At 36.1% G+C, this 17,787-nt stretch overlaps 1 protein-coding gene across 1 annotated transcript in view; it reads left to right on the top strand.

Moving 5' to 3' along the window:
* The window catches only part of LOC130237459 (glial cell line-derived neurotrophic factor), a 63,265-nt gene that overhangs the window by 43,126 nt on the left and 2,352 nt on the right, over positions 1–17,787 (top strand). The window lies entirely within an intron of this gene.

Genomic DNA, 17,787 nt, shown 5'->3' with positions numbered 1-17,787 from the left:
TACATAAACATCCCTCTTTGTTGTAGTTTTACATAAAAAAGATTTCAAGAGTTCACACTTAGCTGATGATTAATTATAAGCTTGTTTGGCATGCTGTCCCGGGAGAGAGCCCTGAGCTCATAAGATCCTTGAGCCCGGGGCTCCCTCCCGTTGCAAGGCGAGAGGGGAGTTTGAGCTCAGGTAGATCTCGAGAACTCCCCCGCTGTAATGACCAATGAACAGCCAGTGATTGCTCTTGAGAGATAACCATTTACTAGGAGCATGTCTATAGTGCCAATTTGAATTAGTCAATTAACTTATGTTGCATGTTTTTTGGATGGTGGGAGGAAACCGGGGAACCCGGGGGAAACCCACGTGAGCACGGGGAGAAAATGCAAACTCCGCACAGAAATGTCTGCTGGTTTGGTAAAGCCTAGAACCAGAGACATTCTTGCTGTGAGGCAACAGTGCTAAGCACTGGGCCACCGTGTCACCCATCTAGGAAGAAGGAGGAGTAGGGGTGGATGGGGGGATTCTTCAAAATGAAGATAGCGGTGGTACGTAACCCAGGGTATTTGTAGTAGCTTAGGAGTCGTCTGATTGGTGCATTGAGAATTGGATAATGCGGATCCAGCCGCTAGCAATCATAAGCACGTGATCCTCTCGAAATTAGTTTATAACTAAACTTCACATTGAGAAGAACAATTGCCAGTAAAGTCCACAAAACTACCCAAACTCTTTTCTGCTGTCTTACACTCTCTGTTAAACTTTTGGTTAAGCAAGAAATGATTGGGACATAATTATTATTATTATTATGCCTATTATTATAATATTTTCGTAGCAATTTAAACTACCCCTATAATATGTGCAACAAGAAACAAAAAGGAGGAGCTTTTTGATTCTCTGGGGAAGAATGTCTGAGTGCATCAATTATATCAGGTTTGCATTTTTTCTTGTGCTTGAATGTTAAAACGGACCTCCTATGAATTGTCATTCACTGATATTCTTTTAGATCACCAATTTTTTAAATGTGTCAAAACAAGCTAAATATAGCAATATACATACAATTTTTATTCAACAAAAAAAAATGTTTAAAAAAAAAACACTTGACATTACTCTCATTTATCTAAGAATATACACAGAACTTGGTCCAGGCTAAAGGTCTCAGATCATCAGGTAACTATAGATAAAAGTTAATCTCCTATTAAAGCAATGTTATTGTAAAGGATGATAACTGAACTATATTAACAAAAATAACTGCAAGTAAAAGAAAGCAGGTGAAAAACATTTTGTGTGCGATAACAAACAGTCTTAAACTAAAATTCTAATCTTCAGGGACGAGGCAGCTCTGGCAACTTGGCCAAAGTGGCTAGTGTGGATGTCTGTCTAACCCGCCACAGCTGATATCTACCCACATTTGGTGTTAATGTTAAGCCCTGGGTATAATAACTACAAAAGAAATGCTTTATTGTATATACATGTTCAGAGAAAATATATATTTTAACTAAATAAATTCCAAAAGCATGATGAAGTACAATAGGCAACATATTACATTGGTAAATGTTAGTTAACTCATTGAAATCAACAGTGATAAATAACCATAATATTTGTATATGGTAAAGTTTGTAATACAACTGAACTTTATTAGTTATTAACTCTATTAGAACTTATTTATTTATTTCTTTTGGCATTAGCCAAGAAATTAACATCAGATAAAATTCTTAGTGATCTGAATTTAGTTACAGTGGGGGAAAAAAGTATTGAACACGTCACCATTTTTCTCAGGAAACATTTCTAAAGGTGCCGTTGACTTGAAATCTTCCCCAGATGTTGATAACAACCAAAGAAATCCATTTATGCAAAGAAAACAAATCTAATTAGTTTACAAATGAAGTTATGCGTAGTGAAATAAAATGAAGCAGGGAAAAAGTATTGAACAGATGAAGAAAGGGAGTTGTAGAAAGGCAGTGGAAGCCCAGACAGCAGCTGAAATCTCTCAGTAGTTCTTCAGCAACCCTCTGCCCTTCCTCAGTGTAAATGAATATCAGCTGCTTCAGTCCAACGTCTACATTAGCAGGAGGATGAAGATGAAACCAGGGTGGACATTTCAGCAAGACAATGACCCAAAACACAGCCAAGGAGACTCTCAAATGATTTCAGAGAAAGAAAATCAAGCTGTAGAATGGCCCAGCCAATCACCTGATCTAAATCCAATAGAAAACACAAAATAAACCTCAGATTTGATTGACGAGACCCACAAAGTGTCAAAATCTTGATGGTTCTGTAGAAGTCTGTGAAAAACTCACACCTGAGCAATGCATGTGACTTCATTCTCGATATGAGAGGCGTCTTTAAGCTGCAGCACCAAAGTAGTTTCAGTTTCAGTAGTTCAGCACTTTCTCCTTATGTCATTTCATTGTTATTACACAGAACTCATTTTTCAGATTATTTTTGTTTTGTTTTATATTTATATATTATTTTTTATATTTTAATGTTTGGGTTTTTACCAAAATATGCTTCAATTCCATGTCAACTTCTCCTTTAGAAATATTATTCCCAGGAAAATACATGACTTGTTCAATACTTATTTTCCCCACTGACTAATGTTAGCAAATGGAGCCTTACTACACAAAAGTTATGGTCGCAGGCCAGCTTAACATGTGAAAATGTGATTGTTTGAATATAAATCGCAAGTAAAGTCTTCAAGCATTTGAAAATGTTATGAACACCACAACAGTATGAATATTCTTAAAAAGCACACAAAGTTTTATTCACAGTATTTTGAAGTATCCATGATCTCAATATTGTGCATGTTCATGATCACGATATATTGAACATCAGCACATGCCTACATCAGAGTCAGTGTGGATTAGGTAGATGTAGACATGACAGGAAGGATTTAATATGTCATCCTTCAGTCGCCGCTGTGTTTATACTACATGCCTCTACAGCCACCGGCGCTCAGCCACTGCTCATAAATCATGCGCTTCACCACACAAACACTGTCTGTCAGCATGCTGGTGTTAAAGGCAGGACCGCTCAGGTGAATAAAGCTTTTAAAAACTAGCAGTTATCAACACACAGTTCAAGTCAGAATCATTAGCTCACCTAAATTATTAGCCCCCTGTATTTTTTTCCCCAATTCTGTTTAATGGAATACTTTAACACATTTATAAACATAATAGATTTAATAACTCATTTCTAATAACTGATTTATTTTATCTTTGCCATGATGACAGCACATAATATTTTACTAGATATTTTTCAAGATACCAGTATTCTTAAACTGACATCGAAGGCTTTACTAGGTTAATTAGTCAAGTTAGGGTTATTAGGCAAGTCACTGTACAAATGTAAATCTGTAAAAATAAAATCACCATTTGTTCAGCACACTGTACTTTTTCTGTCATATATCCTAAGAATTGTGAATAACTATTGATCTACATAAAAATATATGTTATCTCAACAATATTTGCTAAAATGTTATGTCTACAAGGTTAACAGAGTTTTCTGGACACACATTTTTGTGTTGAACAGGAACTCTGATATTTAAATAATTTGCGTATGCGTGATGTGACGATCGAAAACTAAGTTTATCTGTTGCTTGTAAGACGGTTGACTTCACGAGATCACACTTACAATAGTTTCAGAATAAAGCGTATTTGGCGTGCTGTCCGGGGAGAGGGCTCTGAGCTCGGGGAGACACCCCAACTCGAGTTATTCCCCTTATCAGGAAACAGAGGAGAAGAATTGGGATTCGAGCGAAGTATCTAGCCCGGCCCCAGAACGCTCCCCCCGGGATTGTAATGCTTAAGCGGTGAGGTGTTGGGGTGGTGGAGGGATGCTAAAGTCGTGAGATGCTGCAGGTAAGACAGCTTTGGTATATATATATATATATATATATATATATATATATATATATATATATATATATATATATATATATATATATATATATATATATATATATATATAGATAGATATATAGGGGTTTGGTCAAGAACTGATTGGATAAAAGAATAATTGTCAATGACGTATTTGATACTGGAACTTCTGCGCGTGCTCCTCCCGAAATTTGTTTACAAAACATCACACAGTGGCGCAGTTGGTAGCACAGTCCTCTCACAGCAAGAAGGTTGCTGGTTCGAGACCCGGCTGGGTAAGTTGGCATCCCTGTGTTCAGGTGGGTTTCCTACAGGTGCTCCGATTTCCCCCACAGTCTAAAGACATGGTGTACAGGTGTCTGAATGTGAATGGGTGTTTCCCAGTACTGGGTTGCAGTTGGCAGTTCATTCCGCTGTGGCGACCCTTGAATAATAAAGGGACTAAGCCAAAGGAAAATAAATGAATGAATGAAGTAGTATGTTTGTGTTTAACGTTAAGAAAAATGATTAAAAACAGGATGATATGCTAACTAGTACTAATTCCTTATTTTGCAAATTTGAAAAAATCATCCAGTGAACAGAAAAAAAATGAATTGACTCAATAGCAGTAACTGTTGCTTCAGTTGATGTGACGAGAATATCTTTGCTAGTACAATATAATAATCAACAATGCATGAATAAACAAAATTATGTTAGCTGAACAAAATACTGTTACAGAGAAAAACTAAAAAACCGTTGAGACAACTCAAAGTTCTTACTGCATCAAGTTGTCTTGTTTTTTTTTATGTTATGTTTTCTCAACAATTTAATTTTTACAGTGTATAACGATGGTTTGTTTTGTAGACTATTGAAAAAAATATTGCTGAAGGGGGCTAATAATATTGACCTTAAAATGGTTTTTAAAAAATTAAAAGCTGCTTTTATTCTAGCCGAAATGAAACAAATAAGTAAGTAAAGGTTTATTTATACAGCACCTTTCCCAGACATTTGAGTCACAAAGTGCTTTACAATAAGAGAAAACAGGTAAATTAACACATACCAATAAAAGAAAACCTATTAAAACAAGTTAAAAATCCAAGTACAGAAACACTAATACTGTCAATTAAAAGCTTGACCAAAAAGATGCATCTTTAAATGCTTTTTAAAAAGGTCAACTGATCCCAGATTTCTCAGTGCTAAAGGGAGAGAGTTCCAGAGCTTTGGGGCCACCACACAGAAGGCACGGTCACCTTTAGTCCTAAGACGAGTTCTGGGAATGGCTAAAAGGTCTTTGCCAGAAGACCTCAGAGATAGGCTACATGAATGAATGAGTGAATATGTAAAAGATCTTAAATATATATACAGGGGTGCTTGACCATGCAGAGCTCTGTATGTAATGACCAGAATCTTAAAATTTACTCTAAAACTAATAGGATGCCAGTGAAGTGCCTTAAGCACGGGAGTAATGTGTGATCTCCTACTGGTGCTGGTTAAAAGCCTCACCGCTGCATTCTGCACAACTTGCATTCGATCCATGCAAAATTTGTTCGGGACAAAAGAACAGAACATTACAATCATCCAGCTGTGAAGAGACAAAGGGCTTGGACAAGCATCTCCATCTCTTCCAATATTTCAGATTTTTGCAATGTTCCTCAGATGTAAAAAGCATGTACGAACAACACACTTAACACGGCTATTAAAACACTGCTCTATCAAAGATGACAGCCAGATTCCTAATGTCACTGCAATTTGATGACGAAAAACCCGACAAACTTGCCTGATCATTGGGGTGATGCTATCTGGAGCAAAAATCAACATTTCAGATTTATCATGGTTCAATTGCAGAAAATTGTCTGGGAAATCCATTTTGAGAAATTGATCATTTAGGAAATATTTGAAAAAGAAAGAAAAAAAAATTAACAAGAGGGCTAATGATTTTGACTTCAACTGTACACAACTAGCTGATTAATAGCAGCCAAAAGAAAGGGGAATTTACTAGGGATGCACTGAAATGAAAATTCTGGGCAGAAACCAAAAATTCTGGATGCACTTGGTCAAAAATGCTTTGTAATAATTATTTAGTATTATTTTATTAAATAAAAGTAGTTTTGTAAAACTTGAAAATGATTGGGAGCACTATCCTTTTTAATTTTATTTACTCACACTCAAGCGGTTCTAATTGTTTGCGAGTTTCTTTATTTGGTTGAACATAAAAAAGTGATATTTTAGCTGTTTGTGCAATATCTCTATTAGAGGTGTCAGTATGGTTAAAAAAATTACTATATTACTGTAGTATATTTTTATGTGGGTGTCTGACAACTGAAAATAGATCTGCTAGATCAATCGCAGCCTCTGTTTCTTTTTACCTAGGGCTGGGTGATATTGCAAAAAACAATTGTCACGATATCATCTTTCATATCATTTGATACTGATAATTATTGAACATTTAACAATACATTTAGGAATATTAGGATTTTTTTTATTTAAACCACTTTAACACATTTATTTAATCTTGATGTATAATGGTAAAGGTAGATCAACACCTGTTAGGTGTGAGTAATAATGATAAAGTAAACCTCAAACTCTGTCATCAACACACAAACTGATAATCAAATCTGAGCTTTCAAGTAAAGGAACCAGCCATCATTATTCAAATACATACTGGACTTTTCAAATTGTGAAGGTGAATGACTATACTACCCCCTATGCTAAAAACTCTTTCAGATGGGGTGCAAGTGGCTGGGATGCACAAGAAAAGAAACCAAAAAGCCACTCTGGTGACATCCTTACATGCTTTTTTTATTTACATTCTCCTCAATACTGCTGTATAGCACTCATTTTCACATATGTTGTTACTCTGACCTGAAGTGACAAGCGCGAGTGCTTTACTTTGTTTCCTTCACCATTTTCTATGGCATCTCTTGTAACTAGGCGACTATCAAGCATTTTCTCACAGGATGACAATCGGACAAACCATTGCTGCAGCTCCGATACAAGTTTATGGAGAAAATTAAAAAGCACTGCAGTGTTTGAGTGCGCGGTGTTTGTCTGAGGTAATTATTCTGACGTTATTACTGATATTGTGTATATGCCATACAAAGCAAGTGAAGCAGATTGGTTAGTTCTACTTACATAAGGCCGTGCCAATACGGCATTCGGAAAAAAAAGTTGAGACGTTTTCAACTAGGTGCGGCTGGAAAATGCACCCGTGTGCGCCGCTTGTGCATGTCGCTCTCGTACGTGTGCCGTGCAATTTGCGCACTTTCATTGGAAATGACAAACTTACACCCCAAGCTTATTGGCACATCAATAAGCAAGCAATAACCAAGACGCACGCTCAGCAGACACATTTTAATAAAACTATAGCCTTCATACCAAAACTTCATACCAAATCTTTTTTTAATCGATATTGACAATGGTTTAGTCAATAAATATCGATACCGATTTTATCACCCAACCCTACACTCAAAATTTTTCTCACTTCATTCGTTCAAACTACTTATTTAAAATGAGCTGAAACAACACAATTATTGAGATTTCATTGGGACAACTTAATTCTTTTATGTTCAATCCACATAAATTTGTTAAAAGTGTTAACTTAATTTTTTTGTGTTGGGAAAACATGAATGAATTGTGTGGAACCCTGCATTTTTTACAGTGTATTATTACCTTGCACTTTTTTTGTTATTATTTATTATTATTTTTTAGGATGTGCGTTTACACATTCTGATTCCAATGCCTGATTATTAAATTAATAAAATGACTATAGTTAAATGAAATATTCTTGAGAATAAAATATGATGTGTTCTTTATTGTTATTATAAGTTAATAATTATAATTTATAACGAGTGGCACAAAATGGTCTTAAAATGACAATAATATCGTTTATCGCAATATATCGCACAGAGAAAAATAGATAGGCTGCAATATCTGCTACTAGATTTATTTTCAGTCATCTGACACCCACATATACTATATAAAATATACTATAGCAATTTATAGTAAATACTATAGTGTTTTTTGACCATACTGACTGGTTTTAATGTATGGCGATATATATTGCATCACCAAAAATGACTGAGGTCATGTCCATGCTGTGCGATAAGTCTATATATTGATTATTGTGACAGGCCTAAATGAAGACTTCTCAGACTAAAAAGACTTCAGTCATTTCTCCTAATCGAATGCTGTTCAATACATGCAAAATATAATTATACCAAAATACACCTTTTTAATTTAAAATCTGGACATGCTCATATTGCAATTTTAGAGAGGCAAGACCAAACCTGGACAGCAATTATAGAACAAATTTAGAGCCCTTGGAGACATAAAGGTTTTCTGCTTCTCAGATGTAGAAATGAGGCTCGACTAATCTCATGTTACACCTTTAAAGTTTCAAACTCTGCTCAGACTTGCCAGAACTACAAAGTCTCAATCACAAGTCACAGATCTCAATATTGAACACATTGAACAAATTCCAAACTAACTACATAAGCCAAATGTTCTGCCTATCCACATTTATTTTATAGTTATGGAGAGACCACAGTGTGAGTAGACGCCATAAACATGTAATTAGACACAGATGAAAATGGAAAAGACTCATATAAAGTCCAGGACTCAATATGTTTTTTTTTTTTTGTTGTTTTTTTGTTTTATCTGGCCAGAAGTTAGACCATAAATTCAAAAGGCATACATTTTCTGAAACATGATATACTGTAGAGTTGAATACTAAATTATTAGCCTTTCTGTGAAATTGTAATTCTTTTTTTCTAATACTTCCCAAGTGATGTTTAACAGAGATGTTTTCCAACACATTCTGAACAGTTTTAATAACATATTTAAGGAGATGTTCAACAGACGGGATGCTCAACATATTTTAAGCCATTTTAATAACAATTTTTTTAAATTACTTTTATCTTTGCCATGATAATACATCAAATTTTAGTTATTTTGAAGATACCAGTATTCAGCTTTAAGTGACATTTAAAGGCTTAAAGAGCCCCTATTATAGGTTTTTAAAACTGACCTTCCATGCATTGTGTATCAAAGCTCTAAATGAATGAAAACATCCAGCTGAGGATTAAATCAGAGTCGACTGTTTCTTTGAAGATTCAATAGTTTTAAACACTGAGTCGAATGAATGATTCATTTTGTGTTTGAATCTTTTGCCTGTCCATTGTTATTACTTGGGGTTATGGTTAAGAAAAGAGTATATGCTGGTGTTTAACTGCACTGCTTTAATGTACTCCTGTATTGGGTTGTAACATACACTCACCAGCCGCTTTATTAGGTACACTTTACTAGTACCGGCTGGGTTGGACCCTCTTTTGCCTTCAGAACTGCCTTAATCCTTTGTGGCATAGATTCAACAAGGTACTGGAAATATTCCTCAGAGATTTTAGTCCATATTGACATGAGAGCATCACGCAGTTGCTGCAGATTTGTTGGCTGTAAATCCATGATCTGAATCTCCCGTTCCACCACATCCCAAAGGTGCTCTATTGGATTGAGAACTGGTGACTGTGGAGGCCATTTGAGTAGTGAACTCATCATCATGTTCAAGAAACCAGTCTGAGATGATTTGCACTTTATGACATGGTGCGTTATCCTGCTTCAAGTAGCCATCAGAAGATGGGTACACTGTGGTCATAAATGGATGGACATGGTCAGCAACAATACTCAGGTATGCTGTGGCGTTGACACGATGCTCAATTGGTACTAATGGGCCCAAAGTGTGCCAAGAAAATATCCCCCACACCATTACACCACCACCAGCAGCAGCCTGAACCGTTGATACAAGGCAGGATGGATCCATGCTTTCATGTTGTTGATGGCATATTCTGACCCTACCATCCAAATGTCACAGCAGAAATTGAGACACATCAAGCCTCAGTTTCCTGTTCTTAGCTGACCGCCTTAAGGTTGGATGTGTTGTGTGTTCAGAGATGCTCTCTTCTGCAGACCTCGGTTGTAACGAAATACTCAGACCAGCCTGTCTCGCACCCATAGATATTTACATTAGATGTCGCCTGCCCTGTTGTTGTCTATTGGAAGGAATGCATCAATAGAGCCGCCATTTTAGTACAGGGTAGCGCTCCTTTGAAATGAATGCGGGACCAAGCTGCAGTGGAGGACTGTGGCCATCCAAAGCTAGAGACATACACATATATCTATTATCGGGAGTTTTCCCGGAGGTCAGTATGCAATTATTTATTTTTTATTACGAAAATTTAAATTTTACATCACTTTTCTACATTGATTGCACAGGCATTCCTGACAAAAAGCTTGTGTTTGTGTGTATAGAAATGTACTATCCTCCCTTCCTGTTAAATTTGATCTAATCAGTGTCCTGAAACACACCCCCTCTCTCCCACTTTCACTTCTCATACTGACGGAGGGAGCGATTTGTTTGTGAATGAATCTCCGTTATGAATGACTCGTTCACTTAGCCGACAATAATACAAGTTTCTGGCACTGCAGAATCTCGTTGTCATATTTCATTTACATTGTTTGCTGATTTTATTCAACAAAACTAGCATAAGCCGTGTATTTAGTGCTTTTTTGCGTAATGGTGAATGGAGTTAACGACTATATTATCATTAGTAACGTTACGTGTTTAGCACAAAAGTTCATAACACACAAAAACGTAAAAAAAAAAAAAATCTTACCTATGAAATGTTCTGCCTTTGTGCTTTGTTTTCTTTGTTAGCTCGTTACTACACCCGTAGACAGCGCTAAAGTCCAGCATCTTCACGTAGTAACACTGTCTTGACTAGAGGAGTACTGTACAAATGTGGCGGCGCTATTGATGCATGCTCAGTGTCCCTGTGCGATATCTAGTGTATATATCTATGTCTCGCACCAACAACCATGCCACGTTCTAAGTCACTTAAATCCCCTTTCTTCCCCATTAATAATGGATATATGACAATGAAAGCGTTTTTTTGACCTTGCATGCATATCAGCCTGTTGTTGGAGAACCCCAAAACAAAAAAATGACCTTTTAGAATGCATAATACGGGGTCTTCAACAAGGTTAATTATGTTAACTTGACAAGTCATGTTATTTAGGCAAGTCACTGGACAACATCGGCTTGTTTAGTAGCCAATCAAAAAAACTCTTAACGGGGCCCATAATACTGTTTTGAAACTTCTTTTCTAAAAAGAAATAAGACTTTCTCCAGAAAAATATAATGGGAAAAATGTCTTTGATCACTTTGGAAATATTTGAAAGGAGTATTAAATAAGTTTTGCATTTATACAGTTGAAGACAAAACTGATTGGGTAGTAAATAAAAGTATTTTTACTGCTGCTTTCATTTTAACCACAAGTTATTCAGCTGAATTAATTAAATCAGAAGTACCTGTAAAAGCGATGCAGAATACATTCATGAGATTGAGATGCAAGACATAATAAAAATGAGCAGTCAGAATCAATTAACGTAAAATGTTCAGTGGCAATACAGAACAGACTTAAAACGTTCTCACGCTGATCCTGCAACCTACTGAAAGCCAAAAGCCTTCAGCATTGTTTTCATTCATGTCAAATTAGATGTGCTTTTACCCTCAATAAGGTACTTGTATTTAAAAAAAAATGTTTAATTTGTGTCTACTTTTACTTTGGAGGAATTTCAGTAAAAGCACGAGACAAAGCTGATACTTAAAGCAAACATTAGCAAGGTCAAAAACACACTTTATGCAAGTACATGAATGCAAATATATCTAAGCTGAATGCATTGATGTGTCAGACTGACAATCCCAGTGCGTGTTGCTACAAGAATTGCTATAATGAGAAAAAGAAACTGTCTTTCACTGTTCTTTAAATAAACCGGTCATGCAAACTGGCTATACGAGAGCAAATGTGTAAATTTAGTCAAAACTAGAGCTGCACAATATATTGAAAAATTACCATTATCGCCATACAAGCAATTTACATTTTGCAGGGAAATAAAATGAATTAGATTAGTTTTATGACTAATGAATGAATTTTAGGACTAAAATGAGCCCTCAGAGGAGCCGGAGCCTGCTGTAGAAGCCACTGTATGCTGTAGAATAGCTGAATATGTAAAGCACTGTTAATATATGTTAAATACTCACATAAAGCTATGTGTAAAAGGCATTCAGGAATTTGCAGGAGAGACTTCAGATTGCTCTGATGTCTGCTCTGCACTTTCTTGGCTTTATCATGTTGAATAAAGTCAATTTTTTGGTATTCAAAACCTTCCGTCATTGATGAAAAGGCCAGCAATTATGACAATGTGGCAGAAAATGTGAAAATGACAGTTGCACTGGTCTGAAAATAGCAACAAATCGCGCCATACACGCCTTGCGCCGAGTGTATGATAGGGCCCAGAGCCACAATAGGGCCCAGAGCCACAATATGACCAGTAAGCCACTGTTTTGTTTTTTTTTTTTAAGTCAAAAACAGAAGTCATTTTATGTCTAGTTATCTGTCTCTGGTGTAGATTTTAAAAACCTATTGAACTAAAGGCATGTGCACACTAAAGAATAAAATGTTGGGTTTTCGGTGCCCAGCAATGGGTCAAAAATGGATAAACCCAACCATTGGCTTAAAAAGTTTAATTGAAAAAAAATTGAAGACAACATTGGGTTTGCCCATATTTGATCAAACACTGAATTACGTTATTATACAGTTTATGTTAGAATTATTAGTCCCCTGAATTATTAGCCCCCTTGTTTATTTTTTTCCCCCAATTTCTGTTTAACAGAGAGATTTTCTCAACACATTTCTAAACATAGTTTTAATAACTCATTTCTAATTACGGATTTTATTTTTTCTTTGTTATGATGACAGTAAATAATATTTAACTAGATATTTTTCAAGACACCTCTATACAGCTTAAAATGACATTTAAAGGCTTAACTAGGTTAATTAGGTTAACTAGACAGGTTAGGGTAATCAGGCAAGTCATTGTATAACGATGGTTTGTTTTGTAGACTATTGAAAAAATATATAGCTTAAAGAGGCTAATCATTTTGACCTTAAAATTCTTTTTAAAAAATTAAAAACTGCTTTTATTCTAGCCGAAATAAAACAAATAAGACTTTCTCCAGAAGAAAAAATATTATCAGACATACTGTGAAAATTTCCTTTTAATATTTAAAAATGAAAAACAATTCTAAGGGGGGCTAATAATTCTGACTAACTGTACTTTATTAAAAAGGTCAAGTAAAAACTTATCCTAGGATGGTCAGAGGTTAAAACGAGAACACCTAGAGGTGGGGCAGAGAAACTGTATAAAATGTACACAGAATTGTCCAGGAGAGACTTCAGATTGCTCTGATGTCTGCTCTGCACTTTCTTGGCTTTATCATGTTGAATAAAGTAATTTTTTTTGTATTCAAAACCTTCCGTCATTGATGAAAAGGCCAGCAACTATGACACAAGGTGGCAGAAAACGTGAAAATGACAGTTGCACTGGTCTGAAATTAGCAATAAGTCGTGCCATGCACGCCTTGCGCCAGGTGTATAATAGGGCCAAGCGCCACAATATGACCAGTAAGCCACTGTTTGTTTGTTTTAAGTCAAAAGCAGAAGTAATTTTATGTCTAGTTATCCGTCTCTGCTGTAGATTTTAAAAACCTATTGAACTAAAGGCATGTGCACACTAACACACTACCATCATTGAATCAGTCATCTGCACATCAATAACTGTCTCGTTTAGCTCAGCTACTAAATACGACCTCCAAAGACTACGTCGAATAGTTCGGACTGCTGAGCGAATCACTGGTACAACCCTTCCTACTCCCCAAGAACTGTACTTATCCAGAGCGAGCAGGAGGGCTGCCAAAATCACTCTGGACCCCTCACACCCAGCACACTGCCTCTTTGAACTTTTACCTTCTGGTCGACGCTACAGAGGACTGCGCACCAGAACAGCCCGACACAGAAACAGTTTCTTCCCTCAGGCAATCCATCTCATGAACACTTGATGATAATAATTGTGGAACCAACATCACTACTTGCCATACACTTTTATACACATATACACGTAATTTTATACACATAACCACACACTTACATGCCAATTTGCACATAACAGCTGCACATATAATGTTGTATATAGTAATAAACACGTACATACACTTGTCAATCTGTATATTTGCACTCACTACTTACTTCTATTTTAAAAAATATATATTTATTATCTGTTTTTTGTCCTGTCTCTGTAATGCTGTTGCACTGTAGAAGCTCTGTCCCGAAAACAAATTCCTTGTATGTGTGAACATACCTGGCAATAAAGCTCTTTCTGATTCTGATTCTAAAGAATAAAATGTTGGGTTTTCGGTGCCCAGCAATGGGTCTAAAATCGATAAGCCCAACCATTGGCTTAAAAAGTTGAATTGAAAAAAAATAAGACAACTTTAGGTTTGCCCATATTTGATCAAACACTGAATTACGTTAATATATTTTATATATGTAAAATTAGACCCACTTCTCAGCTGTTAGCAAAAAAAAAAAAAAAAAAAAGTGTCTCCAAAATACAGATTTTGTGCAACCTGATTGCGTGTAATGTGATATTTCTACTCAATAACCATCATTCTACAAAACCACAAGAAACTCCAAAGGGAACTCTATGGTAAATTAGACCTAGACCTGAGATAATGACGCAGACATTCGATCATCCCTTGAGAACTGAGGTTCTTTATGGCCACTGTAACGCATACGCACGTTAATTGCACATTAGCGAAAAGCTTGGAAAGCACACACGTCTTTCCATACTCGTGTAGACTATGTTTCTGGCCTAAGAACTCAATTAGGTCTCTTGAATTATGAAAGAGCAACCACCGATCAATAATGTTCATGTGCAATTCCACGTTTTCATCAAAATAGCGAAAGCCTTTCTAGGTGTTTTGTGTAGGCTTTATAAAAAGTCTCTGTCAATGTTTTCAAACAATTATATTTGATTTACCAAAGTCACACAAGTGCCAATTTCACATCTGTCACACCCATAACAAAGCTTTTTCCTCATAAAAATGTCAAATACAGTGGTCCCTCGCTATAACACGGTTCACGTTTTGCGGCCACGCAGTTTCAGGGATCTTCTTTAATGCAATTTGACATGCTTTTTTTCAGCACATGGTGTTTTGCGTCCTAATTGGTTGTAGACCAATCTTGTCAATCAATCTTCTCCGTGTCTCCTGTACAGTCCAGAATGCCAAATTAACATAAATCTTCGATTGATAGCAGTGTAAGTTTCAACAACGATGCAAAAAGGGTTTGTTGGGAAAAGGGAATATATATTTATTTAATTTTTTTGTCTCTTTTCATTAAGCAATTATTTGTATTGGTCATTTAAAGGTCATACATTAACTCAAGTTTTTTCTCGAGTCTCATATGTTTTGCATATTAATGAAGCATTTTTGCAGAAGTAGATAAATGCTGGTCCAAAATTAAATTGAGCTCTGCAGAAACTTCCTGTCAGCAGAAAGGTGTTAAAACGGAACAGAATAAGTGCAGTTCAGAGACGCCTTATACTTTTATTGTTGTGCAGAGAATTCATAGAAAACCACGAAACCATCAATTCGGGCCACGATACTATACCAGCTGAAGAATCATAGCAATACTGTATTAATTCATAACTCAAATATCTACCAAATAGTCAGAAATACTATATTTTATGTCATTATATTTAAATTCAATTCCCTTATTATTGAAAACGTATTATTTGTCCAGATTTTCTCAGATTTTTTTGTATATACTGTGACTCTTTTGTTGTTATTGCAAAAATAATAATAATAATAATAATAATAAATAAATAAATAAATAAAATCACACCATATGATCTGTCATGGCTGCAGGAAACTACGACCCATATGCAGACAGTTAAAATGAAAGTAAAATAAAGAGGTCAATTGATTATTTGCTGGCACAAATATTTGAGCATTTTAGTGACTTTTCCACATGCAGCATATTGTAGAACCGTTAATGACGATACAACCGTATCACCACCGTGGCACCACCAGTATTTTGGAGCCATAGTATCGCGGTGCTACCGAAGTACCTGTAAACTGCGCACATGTACCCTACATGTGCGCGGCGCATCCGGTGTTTGACCCCCTTAAGGATGGCGTCTGCTTTGGCTTTGTGGATCAGTGACTGCAGGAAAAAGAACATTATGCTGGACGCCAGCATTTGAACCTTTTGCTGACAGCGATGAATGTTTGTGCCTGACAACAGGTTTTGATCTTTAGTTTCATTCTATAATACTGGATATATTTTTCTATGAAGGTTTGAACTTTGAGAGGGTTTAAACAAGAGAGAAAAGTGCTAAGATGTTAATGCCTGTTTGAGAAAAGTGTATGAAGTGTGTAGTGAGGGGTTCTACACCATAAAAACATCTATAATAAAATGTAAAAAATAGTCTGCGCCAGTGGTGTAGTGGTTAGTGCGTAGACACATGCACTCCGGTGCTCACGGCGATCCTTCCCCTCTCTCTGCTCCCCATGCTTTCCTGTCGGTACTCTCTACTGTCCTCTTAAATAAAAGGTGAAAACCCTGAAAAAAATATATATAAATAAATAAAAGCTTACTACTTTGCGGATTTCGCCAATTGTAGGTTATTTTTAGAACGTAACTTCTGCGATAAACCAGGGACCACTGTATAACAAAATCAATCATGTTTGTTCTATAGTGAGCCTATTCTTCTGCTTTTGATTAGAATAATTTCTTTTGGGTTGTGTAGTTCAATTCACAGAATTTCTACAAAGTATGTTGTATACTGTATACTAGGGGTGATTTCAGCAGATTTCAGTTGCAATCTCAAACACACCTGCCTGTAATTATCAAGTGCTGTTCTGGTGCCATTTAATAGGTTCAGGTGTGTTTGATCAAGGCTGGAGCTGAACTTTGCAGGAAGGTAGATCTCCAGGAACAGAGTTGAGCAGCCCTGCTGTAAACAGACACATCTATAATGTTTATTGTCCTCGTTTAAAATATATAATAAAAAAAAGTTTACAGATTGATATTTTTTCTGATCCCATTACTCTGTGCTCAGGTGTTTTGCAAAATATAAACAGATGTTTTAATATAATGTTTAGTGGTAGGCAAAGTGAGGCTTCATGAAACACTGAAACAGTCGAAGCAAATGTGTCAAAGTTTCGAAATGTTTTGAAACCCCAACTCTACAGTGACACCTAGTGGTCATTTTTTTACATATTGCTCTGGAACAACTTCAGCAAAGAAACAACTGAGCAAATTGAGGTATTAAACCCCACGTTGTAGAGCTGAAGCTTCAAGGGGTTTAGTGGAGCGGTCAGAATTCCAGACTAGCATGCAGAGATATCGGGTTCAAACCCAGGGTGATGCAGCAATACGTGTTAGTCTTTGAATGCTCTGTTATTGTAACGAGTTTTGTTTTAACATTGGTCAGAGATCCGAATCAACACTGTGAATAAATATGTCTTGTTTTAGTCTTAAAACGGGGTTATTGCTAGATCAGATACGGTTGCGGCCAGAAGTTAACGAAAATTATTTATATATTATTCATTAAATTTCACATTTATTGTATTTTATTAATGTCTACCTCAACCCTAAACCCAACCAAATCACAGTACTGTAAAGTTATGAATTATTGTTATACAGGGTTACAAAAATCATGCTATACTGATGGTGTGTCCGCAGCTGTATTTAGACTACACCATAAAACAGTAATATTATTAAAATACATAAAATCATAATTTGAGTATTTGCACAATTTCGGGATTCAAACCCAAAAGCCATTTGCCGGCACAGTAACTATGTGCAAACGCACGGTCCACTTGGCTATGGGACAGAGTTTTATTCTGACCCTGTTAGTCAAATACAAAGTCGCCAGGTCTCGAAACGCTTCTGAAATGATCGGTTTTAAATCACTTTAGTCACCTGACATGTGCGTTTCGAATCACTTTAGTCACATGAACTGGGTGTTTCAAATCATGCTTTGG

The sequence above is a fragment of the Danio aesculapii genome, chromosome 2 (genome assembly GCF_903798145.1).
Source record: "Danio aesculapii chromosome 2, fDanAes4.1, whole genome shotgun sequence".
NCBI lineage: Eukaryota > Metazoa > Chordata > Actinopteri > Cypriniformes > Danionidae > Danio > Danio aesculapii.
The sequence above is the reverse complement of the archived record's forward strand: the minus strand, read 5'-3'. Positions and strand labels throughout refer to the sequence as shown.